We start from the raw sequence: 15,418 nt of genomic DNA on the forward strand, positions 1-15,418 counted from the left end.
GGTAGGGATTAGGATGCAGACAGAGGTAGGTAGACTACAGGTAGGGATTAGGATGCAGACAGAGGTAGGTAGACTACAGGTAGGGATTAGGATGCAGACAGAGGTAGGTAGACTACAGGTAGGGAGATCCAGGCCCATAGAAATAATGTTATTTTGGGCTCCCTATAGAAGGGTTTATCAAACCGCTGATACAGTACTGGACTGCTAGGGGGGAAATGGTTTTCCAAAAAGTAAAAGATTAAATTTAAATGTTTGTATTTTTGTATTTTTTAGGGACCCTCATCACGCCTACTTCCCTTGGCCTGTCCCCTCCCCTCCTCTCTCTCTCCACTACTCTCTCCTCTGTCCCCTCCCCTCCTCTCTCTCTTCACTGCTCTCTCCTCTGTCCCCTCCCCTCCTCTCTCTCACTACTCTCTCCTCTGTTCCCTCCCCTCCTCTCTCTCTCCACTACTCTCTCCTCTGTCCCCTCCCCTCCTCTCTCTCTCCACTACTCTCTCCTCTGTCCCCTCCCCTCCTCTCTCTCTCCACTACTCTCTCCTCTGTCCCCTCCCCTCCACTCTCTCTCCACTACTCTCTCCTCTGTCCCCTCCCCTCCCCCTCTCTCCACTACTCTCTCCTCTGTCCCCTCCCCTCCTCTCTCTCTCCTACTCTCTCCTCTGTCCCCTCCCCTCCTCTCTCTCTCCACTACTCTCTCCTCTGTCCCCTCCCCTCCTCTCTCTCTCCACTACCCCCTCCTTTCTCTCTCTCGTTCTCTCTCTCTTCCTGACATATAGCATCAGGCCTGTTGAGTTTGACTCAGGTCACATCTATGACGTGACAAACTTTTAAGCAGATAAGATCAGTTAAACCCACATAACAACAGGAAACACTGACATTAGAAAAATCCACAGGAAACTGCTGGCAGTGCAGCAAAGTTACACATATAGTATGTGCTATAATATCAAGTCTAACTTTCTACTGCTTCAGTTCACCTCTTATAAGGGTTTACTGGACAACTTGAATAAGGTCTGGATGTTTTATATTGAAAAAAGTACAACAAAAGGAGTCTGTATTGAAAAGATGCCCACTTCCTGTTTTCAATAGCTGCTGGGTTGTTCAGTCCTGGGGGTCTGCTGTCCTGTGTGTTGTCACTCTGGCCTTGACCTAACACACCTGAAACCAATAGTGAATGTTTCACTAAGATCCTAAAGCTGAGTGGGATGTGTTGGGTTGGGGCTCTGCAGGGCAGTGGACATATAGGGACAGGACAGGGAGACCCAGATATATTGTGTGGATGTTAAAGAGCTCTACAGTTCTACTAGGTCATATGAGATGAATTATATGGAGGATGTAATGTAGTGTATATTGTGTGGATGTTAAAGAGCTCTACAGGACTACTAGGTCATATGAGATGAATTGTGCTGTTTCTGTGTTAATATATGTGCAGGTGTTTCCAAACCTTTCCCTTGGGATGAAAACAAACAAGAGGTAGGAATGAAATTGTGTTAGAGAGAGTTGAGTTATGTACCAGACTGGTGGGGGTCAGGGAGAGAGTTGAGTTATGTACCAGACTGGTGGCGGTCAGGGAGAGAGTTGAGTTATGTACTAGACTGGTGGGGGTCAGGGAGAGAGTTGAGTTATGTACTAGACTTGTGGGGGTCAGGGAGAGAGTTGAGTTATGTACTAGACTGGTGGGGGTCAGGGAGAGAGTTGAGTTGTGTACTAGACTGGTGGGAGTCAGGGAGAGAGTTGAGTTATGTACTAGACTGGTGGGGGTCAGGGAGAAAGTTGAGTTATGTACCAGACTGGTGGGGGTCAGGGAGAGAGTTGAGTTATGTACTAGACTGGTGGGGACTGGAGAGTGAGTTGAGTTATTTACTAGACTGGTGGGGGTCAGGGAGAGAGTTGAGTTATGTACTAGACTGGTGGGGGTCAGGGAGAGAGTTGAGTTATGTACTATCTAATTAATATCCGTCACGAATTAATATCCATCACGAATTAATATCCATCACTAATTAACATCCATCACTAATTAATACCCATCACTAATTAATACCCATCACTAATTAATATCCATCACTAATTAATATCAATCACTAATTAATATCACTAATTAATATCCATCACTAATTAATATCCATCACTAATTAACATCCAGTAATTAATATCCATCACTAATTCATACCATCACTAATTAATATCCATCACTAATTAATATCCATCACTAATTAACATCCAGAAACAAGTCTTCAATGTCTATAACCACATAAAAACAAGAGACCATCACTGAAATACCAAGAGATGAACATAGAGAAAAGTCCCTTCATCCAGCTGGTCCTGAAGCTTAGTTCACAAACCACTACTAACCCAACAAAGCCTCAGGACAGAACTCAGACAGTCTGGCCCAAACAAATTATAACCAAACATACATAAACGATGGCAAACTATCTGACCACCGTGACTGATAGAAAACTGATGGACAATGTACAGACTCAGTGAGCATAGCCTTGCTATTGAGAGAGGTAGGCAGAGAGAAGACAGGCTATGTGCCCACTGCCCACAAAATGAGGTGGAAACTGAGCTCTTCTTCCTAACCTCCTGCCAAACGATTTAAGAGACACATATTTCCCTCAGATTACAAAGACCCCAAAATAATTTGAAAACAAATATAATATTGTTATCTGTTAGGTAAAATACCACAGTGTTCAATCATGTCATTTGTACTTCTACGTTTTGTACACACATCTCACACTCTCCTACACACACCAGCTGGCTGAGAGGGCCCTAGTGGAGCCGACTGGCTGAGAGGGCCCTAGTGGAGCCGGCTGGCTGAGAGGGCCCTAGTGCAGCCGGCTGGCTGAGAGGGCCCTAGTGGAGCCAGCTGACTGAGAGGGCCTTAGTGGAAGCAGCTGACTGAGAGGGCCCTAGTGGAGCCAGCTGACTGAGAGGGCCCTAGTGGAGCCGGCTGGCTGAGAGGGCCCAAGTGGAGCCGGCTGGCTGAGAGGGCCCTAGTGGAGCCAGCTGGTTGAGAGGGCCCTAGTGGAGCCAGCTGACTGAGAGGGCCTTAGTGGAGCCAGCTGACTGAGAGGGCCTTAGTGGAGCCAGCTGACTGAGAGGGCCCTAGTGGAGCCGGCTGGCTGAGAGGGCCCTATTGGAGCCAGCTGGTTGAGAGGGCCCTAGTGGAGCCAGCTGACTGAGAGGGCCTTAGTGGAGCCAGCTGACTGAGAGGGCCTTAGTGGAGCCAGCTGACTGAGAGGGCCCTAGTGGAGCCAGCTGACTGAGAGGGCCCTACTGGAGCCAGCTGACTGAGAGGGCCCTAGTGGAGCCGGCTGGCTGAGAGGGCCCTAGTGCAGCCGGCTGGCTGGTTGACATGATTGCACACTGTGGTATTTTACCTAACAGATACGGGAGCTTGTCAATATTATATTTGGCTGGCTGAGAGGGCCTTAGTGGAGCCGGCTGACTGAGAGGGCCCTAGTGGAGCCGGCTGGCTGAGAGGGCCCTAGTGGAGCCAGCTGACTGAGAGGGCCCTAGTGGACCCGGCTGGCTGAGAGGGCCCTAGTGGAGCCGGCTGACTGAGAGGGCCCTAGTGGAGCCTTAGTGGAGCCAGCTGACTGAGAGGGCCCTAGTGGAGCCGGCTGACTGAGAGGGCCCTCGTGGAGCCAGCTGGCTGAGAGGGCCCTAGTGGAGCCTTAGTGGAACCGGCTGACTGAGAGGGCCCTAGTGGAGCCCTTCCTTGACAATTTCTCTCTCCTCCACAAATATCCCCTCCCCTCCTCTCTCCCCTCCCCTCCCCTTCTCTATCATTCTCTCTCCTCCAAAAATCTCTCCACTCCCCTTTTCTCTCCCCTCCACTTCTCCACCCTCCCTTCTCTCTCCCCTCCCCTCCTCTGTCCCCTCCCCTCCACTACTCTCTCCTCCCTCTCACGCCGCTCATCTCTCTCTCTCTCTCTCTCTCTCTCTCTCGCGCATGTTCTCTCTCTCTTCTTGACATATAGTGTTGACCCTTTTGATCTTGACTCAGCTCATAGACCTCTAGCATCTACACCCCTCCCTTCTCCTACTCTAACATAACACCAATATAATATATAATACATAATATATACTCTCATTCAATTACATAGAGACAGATACAATCAATCATTGACACACTGAATATACAACAGTCAGATGCATGACACCATCACAACTTAACTGACATTAGTGCCTGTCCCCAGATGGACAGTTAGACTACAGTAAAGTACATTTACAGGTGATCACATCATTGTCCTGCTTTGAGACACATTTTTACTGTCTGCTTCCAGTTGCATGTTATTTTACTAACCCTGCAAATTATAATATATTTTACAATATCAAAACATATCTCAGTAACTGTCACCAGTGTCTTAAACATAACAGCATCCTACCTCTGCTCCACAACAGGGTCATCAGTACCACTGCAGGTATCATATCTGCCTCTAACTTGGGCTCCACTGACGAAACAAGTCTACTGTCATGAAGAGAGGACTGAAGAGTGAGAAATACTGCTAGACTATATGACTTCTATATCATTACTTCCTTACTTCTATGACGTGACAAACCTTTAAGCAGATTAGATCAGTTAAACCCACCTACATACAGGAAACACTGACATTAGAAAAACTCCACAGGAGACTGCTGGCAGAGCAGCAAAGTTACACATAGTGTCCTATAATATCACCTCTAACTTTCTACTGCTTGAGTTCACCTCTTATAGAATATTGGCTTAATGTTCCAGCACCTAAATAGAAACAGTACCAGCACCCAAATGAGTACTGATGAGGTCTCATGTTAGAGCAGCAGAAGGGGGGATGTGGTGTAGAAGCTAGAGGTCTGTTACCCAAGTCAACTCAACAGGCCTGATGCTATATGTCAGGGTCAGGCTGGGCCAAGAGAGGAACATGTTACTGGTTATGATGACATCACTGGTGAGAAGTCAGTGATACAAATACATTCAGTTGGTTGAAATGTCAGTCTCTCTCCCTCCTCCCCTGTCTCCTTCTACCAACCCAGTCTATCAATAAGTCATATCTCTCTCTCCCCTCTCTCCCTCCTCCCCTGTCTCCTTCTACCAACCCAGTCTGTCAATAAGTCCTATCTCTCTCTCCCCTCTCTCCCTCCTCCCCTGTCTCCTTCTACCAACTCAGTCTGTCAATAAGTCCTATCTCTCTCTCCCCTCTCTCCCTCCTCCCCTGTCTCCTTCTACCAACCCAGTCTGTCAATAAGTCCTATCTCTCTCTCATCTCTCTCCCTCCTCCCCTGTCTCCTTCTACCAACCCAGTCTGTAAATAAGTCCTATCTCTCTCTCATCTCTCTCTCCCCTCTCTCCCTCCTCCCCTGTCTCCTTCTACCAACCCAGTCTGTCAATAAGTCCTATCTCTCTCTCTCTCTCCTCCCGTCTCCTTCTACCAACCCAGTCTTTCAATAAGTCCTATCTCTCTCTCGTCTCTCTCCCCTCTCTCACTCCTCCCCTGTCTCCTTCTACCAACCCAGTCTGTCAATAAGTCCTATCTCTCTCTCATCTCTCTCTCCCTCCTCCCCTTTCTCCTTCTACCAACCCAGTCTGTCAATAAGTCCTATCTCTCTCTCCCCTCTCTCCCTCCTCCCCTGTCTCCTTCTACCAACCCAGTCTGTCAATAAGTCCTATCTCTCTCTCATCTCTCTCTCCCCTCTCTCCCTCCTCCCCTGTCTCCTTCTACCAACCCAGTCTGTCAATAAGTCCTATCTCTCTCTCATCTCTCTCTCCCCTCTCTCCCTCCTCCCCTGTCTCCTTCTACCAACCCAGTCTGTCAATAAGTCCTCTCTCTCTCATCTCTCTCCCCTCTCTCCCTCCTCCCGTCTCCTTCTACCAACCCAGTCTGTCAATAAGTCCTATCTCTCTCTCATCTCTCTCTCCCCTCTCTCCCTCCTCCCCTGTCTCCTTCTACCAACCCAGTCTGTCAATAAGTCCTATCTCTCTCTCCCCTCTCTCCCTCCTCCCCTGTCTCCTTCTACCAACCCAGTCTGTCAATAAGTCCTATCTCTCTCTCATCTCTCTCTCCCCTCTCTCCCTCCTCCCCTGTCTCCTTCTACCAACCCAGTCTGTCAATAAGTCCTATCTCTCTCTCCCCTCTCTCCCTCCTCCCTGTCTCCTTCTACCAACCCAGTCTGTCAATAAGTCCTATCTCTCTCTCATCTCTCTCTCCCCTCTCTCCCTCCTCCCCTGTCTCCTTCTACCAACCCAGTCTGTCAATAAGTCCTATCTCTCTCTCCCCTCTCTCCCTCCTCCCCTGTCTCCTTCTACCAACCCAGTCTGTCAATAAGTCCTATCTCTCTCTCATCTCTCTCTCCCTCCTCCCCTGTCTCCTTCTACCAACCCAGTCTGTCAATAAGTCCTATCTCTCTCTCCCTCCTCCCCTGTCTCCTTCTACCAATCCAGTCTGTCAGTCAGTGAGTGTCACGTTTGTTGTATACATAATGAGCGGACCAAGGCGCAGCGTGAGTAGAGTTCCACATATTTATTGAAGTGAACCTTCAAAAAACAACATAGAATAAATGAATGTGAAGTTCGTAGCGCACAGAGCACTAAACCAAAACGGAACAATATCCCACAAACACAGGTGGGAAAAGGACCACACTAAGTATCATCCCCAATTAGAGGCAACGATCATCAGCTGCCTCCAATTGGGAACCATACTCACACCAACATAGAAATTCAAGTCTAGAACATCCCCCAAGTCACACCCTGACTTATTGCACCATCGAGAACTCCGGGGTTCTCTATGGTCAGGGCGTGACAGTAAGTCCTATCTCTCTCGCTTATCTCTCTCTCCCTCCCAGTTCCCAGACATTTCAGTTCCCAGACATTTCAGTTCCCAGACGTGCCCTAGCCCTCACCCTCCGATCCAACAGGTCCCAGACGTGCCCTAGCCCTCACCCTCCGATCCAACAGGTCCCAGACGTGCTCAATGGGATTGAGATCCGGGCTCTTCGTTGGCCATGGCAGAACACTGATATTCCTGACTTGCAGGAAATCACGCACAGAACGAGCAGTATGGCTGGTGGCATTGTCATGCTGGAGTGTCATGTCAGGATGAGCCTGCAGGAAGGGTACCACATGAGGGAGGAGGATGTCTTCCCTGTAACGCACAGCATTGAGATTGCCTGCAATGACAACAAGCTCAGTCCGATGATGCTGTGACACACCGCCCCAGACCATGACAGACCCTCCACCTCCAAATCGATCCCCTCCAGAGTACAGGCCTCGGTGTAAACGCTCATTCCTTCCTCACCCCTGGTGAGACAAAACCGCGACTCATCAGTGAAGAGCACTTTTGCCAGTCCTGTCTGGTCCAGCGACGGTGGGTTTGTGCCCATAGGCGACGTTGTTGCCAGTGATGTCTGGTGAAGACCTGCGTTACAACAGGCCTACAAGCCCTCAGTCCAGCCTCTCAGCCTATTGCGGACAGTCTCAGCACTGATGGAGGGATTGTGCATTCCTGGTGTATATCGGGCAGTTGCTGTTGCCATCCTGTACCTGTCCCGTAGGTGTGATGTTTGGATGTACCGATCCTGTGCAGATGTTGTTAGACGTGGTCTGCCACTGCGAGGATCATCAACTGTCCATCCTGTCTCCCTGTAGAGCTGTCTAAGGTGTCTCACAGTACGGACATTGCAATTTATTGCACTGGCCACATCTGCAGTTGTCATGCCTCCATGCAGTATGCCTAAGGCATGTTCAGGAAGATGAGCAGGGACCCTGGGCATCTTTCTTTTGGTGTTTTTCAGAGTCAGTAGAAAGGCCTCTTTAGTGTCCTAAGTTTTCATAACAGTGACCTTAATTGCCTACCATCTGTAAGCTGTTAGTGTCTTAACGACCATTACACAGGTGCATGTTCATGAATTGTTTATGGTTCACTGAACAAGCATGAAAAACAGTGTTAAACCCTTTACAATGAAGATCTGTGGAGTTATTTGGATTTTTACTGTTACGGTTTTCTTCCGTCGAAGGAGAGGAGGACCAAAATGCAGCGTGGTTATCTTCATACATCTTTAATAAAGATAATGACGAACAATACAAAAACCACTAAACGTAACGTGAAAAACCGAAACAGCCCTATCTGGTGCAAACAAACACAGAGACAGGAACAATCACCCACGAATCACTCAAAGAATATGGCTGCCTAAATATGGTTCCCAATCAGAGACAACGATAAACACCTGCCTCTGATTGAGAACCACTCTAGGCAACCATAGACTTACCTAGACAACTCTACTATACCACAATCCCAAGCACCTACAAATACCCCAAGACAAAACACACCACATAAATAACCCATGTCACACCCTGGCCTGACCAAAATAATAAAGAAAAACACAGAATACTAAAACCAGGGCGTGACATTTACGAATTATCTTTGAAAGACAGGGTCCTGAAAAAGGGACATTTCTGTTTTTGCTGAGTTTCTCTCATCTCTCTTCCTCCTCCCTTGTCTCCTTCTCTCAACCCAGTCTGTCAGTAAGTCCTCTCTCTCTCTCTCTCTCTCTCTCTCTCTCTCTCTCTCTCTCTCTCTCTCTCTCTCTCTCTCCCCCCCCCCCTCCTGAGAAATATTGCTAGGCTATATGACTTCTATCTCATCTCTTCCTTACTTACATGATGTGACAAAACTTTAAGCAGATAAGATCAGTTAAACACACCCACCTACAGGAAAGACTGACATTTGAAAAACTCCACAGGAAACTGCTGACAGAGCAGCGAAGTTACACATAGTGTGTCCTATAATATCACCTCTAACTTTCTACTGCTTGAGTTCACCTCTTATAGAATATTGGCTTAATGTTCCAGCACCTAAATAGAAACAGTACCAGCACCCAAAATGAGTACTGATGAGGTCTCATGTTAGAGCAGGAGAAGGGGGGATGTGGTGTAGAAGCTAGAGGTCTGTTACCCAAGTCAACTCAACAGGCCTGATGCTATATGTCAGGGTCAGGCTGGGCAAAGAGAGGAACAGGTTACTGGTTATGATGACATCACTGGTGAGAAGTCAGTGATGAAAATATATTCAGCTGATTTAAATGTCAGTCTTTCTCTCCCTCCTCCCCTGTCTCCTTCTATCAACTCAGTCTGTCAATAAGTCCTATCTCTCTCTCTCCTCCCCTGTCTCCTTCTACCAACTCAGTCTGTCAATAAGTCCTATCTCTCTCTCTCATCTCTCTCTCCCTCCTCCCCTGTCTCCTTCTACCAACTCAGTCTGTCAATAAGTCCTATCTCTCTCTCTCTCATCTCTCTCTCCTCCCTGTCTCCTTCTAGCAACCCAGTCTGTCAATAAGACATATCTCTCTCTCTCATCTCTCTCTCCCTCCTCCCCTGTCTCCTTCTACCAACCCAGTCTGTCAGTAAGTCCTATCTCTCTCATCTCTCTCTCCCTCCTCCCCTGTCTCATTCTACCAACTCAGTCTGTCAATAAGTCCTATCTCTCTCATCTCTCTCTCCTCCCCTGTCTCCTTCTACCAACTCAGTATGTCAATAAGTCCTCTCTCTCTCTCATCTCTCTCTCCTCCCCTGTCCCCTTCTATCAACTCAGTCTGTCAATAAGTCATATCTCTCTCTCTCATCTCTCTCTCCTCCCCTGTCTCATTCTACCAACCCAGTCTGTCAATAAGTCCTATCTCTCTCTCTCATCTCTCTCCCTCCTCCCCTGTCTCCTTCTACCAACCCAGTCTGTCAATAAGTCATATCTCTCTCTCTCATCTCTCTCTCCCTCCTCCCCTGTCTCATTCTACCAACTCAGTCTGTCAATAAGTCCTATCTCTCTCATCTCTCTCTCCTCCCCTGTCTCCTTCTACCAACTCAGTCTGTCAATAAGTCCTATCTCTCTCTCTCATCTCTCTCTCCTCCCCTGTCTCCTTCTACCAACTCAGTCTGTCAATAAGTCCTATCTCTCTCATCTCTCTCTCCTCCCCTGTCTCCTTCTACCAACTCAGTCTGTCAATAAGTCCTCTCTCATCTCTCTCTCCTCCCCTGTCTCCTTCTACCAACTCAGTCTGTCAATAAGTCCTCTCTCATCTCTCTCTCCTCCCCTGTCTCCTTCTACCAACTCAGTCTGTCAATAAGTCCTATCTCTCTCTCTCATCTCTCTCTCCTCTCCCGTCTCCTTCTACCAACCCAGTCTGTCAGTAAGAACTAAACCCAGCAAAAAAAGAAACGTCCTCTCACTGTCAACTGCCTTTATTTTCAGCAAACTTAACATGCGTAAATATTTGTTTGAACATAACAAGATTCAACAACTAAGACATACCTGAACAAGTTCCACAGACATGTGACCAACAGAAATGTAATATGTGTCCCTGAACAAAGGGGGGAGGGGGTCAAAATCAAAAGTAACAGGCAGTATCAGGTGTGGCCACCAGCTGCATTATGTACTGCAGTGCATTTCCTCATGGACTGCACCAGATTTACCAGTTATTGCTGTGGGATGTTACCCCACTCTTCCACCAAGGCACCTGCAAGTTCCCAGACATTGCTGGGGGGAATGGCCCTAGCCCTCACCCTCCTATCCAACAGGTCCCAGACGTGCTCAATGGGACTGAGATCCTGGCTCTTCGCTGGCCATGGCAAACCACTGGTATTCCTGTCTTGCAGGAAATCATGCACAGAACGAGCAGTATGGCTGGTGGCATTGTCAGCTTGTTGTTGTTATTGTCATGGTTGTTCCTGTTGGGTAGCAACTTCACCAGCTTGTTGTTGTTGTTGTCATGGTTGTTCCTGTTGGGTAGCAACTTCACCAGCTTGTTATTGTTGTTGTTGTCATGGTTGTTGCTGTTGGGTAGCAACTTCACCAGCTTGTTGTTGTTATTGTTGACATGGTTGTTCCTGTTGGGTAGCAACTTCACCAGCTTGTTGTTGTTGTTGTTGACATGGTTGTTCCTGTTGGGTAGCAACTTCACCAGCTTGTTGTTGTTGTTGACATGGTTGTTCCTGTTGGGTAGCAACTTCACCAGCTTGTTGTTGTTGTCATGGTTGTTCCTGGGGCCTGTTGCACAAAAGTAGAATTAAGACATCCGGGATAAATGACTCAGCTGAGCTCAATGAAGCCAAAACATGTGCGTCCAGGCTTAATTGGTTGCACAAAGACCAAGCCAGGATGAGCAGACACGGATTCATTAAGCCAGGTGAAACCAATCCTGGATAGGTGCGCGCTCACGGCTCACTCAAATAGACCCCGCCACAGATCACAGATTAACTGATTTACCATGGCAACTAGAGCCGCGTACTTTTCCCCGTCGGAAGCACAAATCCTCATGGAGGCATACGAGGAGGTAAAATATATAATTAAGAAGAAAGGCAACACCGCCACAGTGATAAAGCAAAGAGAAAAAGCGTGGCAAAGTATTGCAGACCGCCTGAATGCGTAAGTAGTGCACAATTACACACTCACCGCTCCGCTGAAACATCACAATTACAATTCAAATATTTAATTCACATCTCCAAAAATGCAGTTGTACTGTAATTATGAAACGGTTAAATTTTTAATTGAAATGCACTGCAGATATGAGTGAAATTGTGTAAAGTAACTCCATCACACTGTATAAAGCTATGATACATTTTTTGATATTTTTACTGAAAACAAGACAAAAATACCAAGTAATTTTTGCAGTGTGACTCCATTAAATGTGTGTGTGTGTGTGTGTGTGTAGATTAAACATGAACGGGCCAAAACGGACATGGCAGCAGGTCAAAATCAAATACAAGAACATTCTGCAGAATGGTATGGTCCCTGACTAATATTTAACAAAGCACAAGCATATATTGTACCCAGAAGGTGCCTGCTCACACATTGTCTGTACTGTTTTAGCAGTGAAAAAGAATACCCACAGACAAGGCACGGGTGGTGGGTCACCAAAGGCTGACCTTACCCCAGCAGAGGACATGGCCTTGGAGCTAAATAAAGGCAGGCCCGTCTTAGAGGGGATCCCTGGGGGGAAAGAGACGAGCATAGGTTCCTCCCAAGATGCCACCCGCTTCATTCAAGGTATGTCCTTCCATCTCTACATGGGATACAACCACATTCATATTGAATCAATTTGGACTGTCTGACTTTGGTTTACCTATTGCCTTGCAGTGCCTGGCAGCACTGTGTTCCTGTTAGAGCCACCAGCACAAGCACCAGACGATGCTGATCCAGTGAGTACTCCATCAAAGGCATACTGTAGGCCTGGCATGTCTTGTCTACTAGCTTCAATATGAATCCGATTAAATGTGATAGGGTGAAGGCCCCAGTGCAGCAGCAACAGCACATGATGGAGACGATGATGAGGAGGAGACCATCTCTCTGGATTCCAGAAGGCATGAGGTATCATGTTAAGACTGTGAAAGTACTATTTACTCTACAATGGTGAGGAGTCCTCATCAAAATCAAAAATCTAATTTCTTTTACAGGACCCAGATGCTATACAGTGGGAAAACCAGCCTGGCAACATAGTGCGTATTAATAAAAGGACACCACATCCTGCCAAATTCCAGCTGCGCTAATTGTATTGTGTTCACAGAGCTCACAAGCTATCAGAAAGTTGTATGGCAACCACCTCCGGCGCCAAATAGAACTGGCAGACATAGACATTCAGTACAAGAAGAAAAAGATGGAAAATCTTGCACTGGAGTCCGAAATAAAAAGAGGACAATTAGGAAACTGGACCTTGAAATAAAAAAACTTGAGAGGGAGGTGAGATATGCCTTCAATGTACACTGTATGCTAACTGTAACACAAATGTATTAATCATTATTTTTCTTTCCTCCCCCAGCTCCAAGAAGATGACACAGCTCAAAATAAAAATTAGGTATATTCTCGTAAAGTCAAGTGAGCCATGACATATGAGCTCTTATTGTGAGCACACAGGACGGTGGCATCTTTCTAAGGTTTTTTTTTATTTTCCCAGCAATCAGTACAACCAAGTCATCGTTATAAGGCATCGCCCTCTTTTGCCCACCCCCAGCACCAGGTGTGGCCACTAGCCTATATGAAGGCCCAAAATTGTGTGTTCCTTTCTGCTCTGACAATGGCATGCCCATTCGTGCGAGATGTGGTGGATGAAGAAGCACTTGTGCTGAGGAGAGCCTTCAGGCGAGAAAGGGTCTTCAGGGACCGGTTGGACCCACTGGCCTTCCCTGATGACCATCTATATGAAAGATACAGGTTTTCTGCAGATGGCATCAGGTATCTATGCAGACTACTGGGTCCCAGGATTAAGCACCGCACTGCACGGAGCCATGCACTGAGTGTGGAGCAAATGGTTTGTGTGGCCTTGCGCTTTTTGCTAGTGGAGCCTTCCTGTACTCAGTGGGGGATGCAGAACAGCTGAACAAGGCCACAATTTGCCGCACAATAAGGAGTGTGTGTCTGGCTATCAAAGCATTAGCAGATGTCTTCATCTCCTTCCCTGGCCACAGAAGACTCTGTGACATCAAAGAGGAGTTCTATAGGATTGCAGGTAAGAGGATCTACAAATTACAGGACAACTGTTAACACATAGTAGGATACTCATTACTTTGTGTGACAGGTTTCCCCAATGTCATTGGTGCAGTGGACTGCACACACATAAGGATAAAAGCCCCTCAGGTGCCCATGAGGCCGATTTTGTGAATAGGAAATCCTTTCACAGCATTAATGTTCAGGTGAACATAACTTTTTGATATTGTCCATTGACGAACACTCTGCATTGCCAGTGATGTGCATTGATTGGTGTAATATTCCTCATCTTATGATTTCAGATGGTCTGCAATGCTGACTGTGTGATCAGCAATGTTGTGGCAAAATGGCCTGGCTCAGTCCATGACTCCAGAATCTTTCGGGCCTCTGAAATCTATCAGTGCCTATCACAAGGTAAGCCACACAACCCCTATTTATAACCATCATGGCTGTGTCAAGAATATCACTGTGTTTATGAGGTAGTAATGATGAGATTTTGTGTTGACAGGTGAATTCTCTGGTGTGTTGCTGGGAGACAGGGGGTATGGCTGCCAGCCTTTTCTCCTGACACCTTTCACAGACCCCCAGGAAGCACAGCAGGCCTACAACCATGCCCATGCCAGGACCAGGGCCAGAGTTGAAATGACCTTTGGCCTCCTGAAGGCACGCTTTCACTGCCTTCACAAATTAAGGGTCAGCCCTGTTAGGGCATGTGATATTACTGTGGCTTGTGCTGTCCTCCACAATGTGGCCTGCCTGAGGAAGGAGAGGGCCCCCAGAGTGCCACCAGCCATGGACTGGGACAATCCGGCAATCTTCCTGATGACGACAGTGGTCGGCTGCTGAGGGACCAATATGTGTTGAATTATTTTAGTTAGTATGTGTGCTTTCAATTTTGGTTAAATATGTCCTGCGGTGGCAGAGGAATTTGGGTTTTTTGGGTTCGTTTTTTGACGAATTTGGCCTCTTATGATGTTTGTGCGGTATACTGTGTGTAATACAAGGCTGCAGGGAGGCTACTGCATCCATTCATTTGTCTGTTCAGTTGATGTGTATGGATTTGTCCTGCATTTATTTTAGTGTGCAGACATGCAGGGTGTGTTATATACAGACCTTTGAATGTGTATGTATCATTTTGTATAATATGCTTGGATTCTGTGCTTTCCATCTTGTAGAGTCACTGTGACTTCAGTTTCGAAAGGAGCTGATGGTTTACCTGCTTTGTTTTGTCCTTATTCAATAAAGGAACATAATGTTACACATTGTGTTTTTATATTCATATGGAATGTGTATTTGTTTATATGACAGAGTACTAGGGCCACACTGAAGAAAAAGGATAAAGTCATAAATTTATGAGGCTGGTTCTTTCTGCAGAAAAGCTACATATTGTTTTTACAGTTTTGATACTTATGACAATGTGATACTTAATATTCTGGCACATCAGCATGTCTTTGTTTATGAAACCATACTGAAGTACAATTTCACGAAATGCCCCACATCTGTCCTCCTTTAAAACAACTGGTTACAATATTATGACTTGTGTTTTTTTTTCCCCTCTGTAGCCCTAATATTCTATCATTTTATATATAGCCTTATAGTCTATGGGAAACTAAATTATCTAATGATAGCAACATCATCTAAAAATCATTTTTTATCCAAAATCATTGAAATTAATGATCACAAACGTTTAAATAATAACAGTGGGTCTAGTTATATGTGATAACAATGTATAGTGAGCAGTGAAATAACTATTGGTTTCCATTTGTGGTGACTGCTGACTGACATTAGGGATGAGATTAAATAGATCCTGGAATTTAGCCTGGTCTGGAGCAGGCTAGCTCCACAGAATAAATCTCCATGGTAATTTATACCATAACATATCCTCCTGCCCCCTATCCATCTTTAGTGCAACCGGATTACGGATCAATTGAGCCAGGATCACCAAGATATCCTGGCTTAATCCCTTATCCTAGTTT

The 15,418-nt window shown here is 46.5% G+C and overlaps 1 protein-coding gene and 1 long non-coding RNA gene across 2 annotated transcripts in view; one reads left to right on the plus strand and one right to left on the minus strand.

The window, feature by feature from the left end:
- LOC135570987 (scavenger receptor cysteine-rich type 1 protein M130-like) overlaps positions 1–15,418 on the minus strand; it is a 70,886-nt gene that overhangs the window by 26,367 nt on the left and 29,101 nt on the right. The gene's annotated exons all lie outside the window — the stretch shown is intronic.
- LOC135570985 (uncharacterized) lies at positions 11,004–12,002 on the plus strand. Its single transcript, XR_010463617.1, has 3 exons — positions 11,004–11,387; positions 11,674–11,744; positions 11,832–12,002. It is a non-coding gene; the product is annotated as an uncharacterized LOC135570985 (long non-coding RNA).

Source organism: Oncorhynchus nerka, unplaced genomic scaffold (assembly GCF_034236695.1).
Source record: "Oncorhynchus nerka isolate Pitt River unplaced genomic scaffold, Oner_Uvic_2.0 unplaced_scaffold_865, whole genome shotgun sequence".
Lineage (NCBI taxonomy): Eukaryota > Metazoa > Chordata > Actinopteri > Salmoniformes > Salmonidae > Oncorhynchus > Oncorhynchus nerka.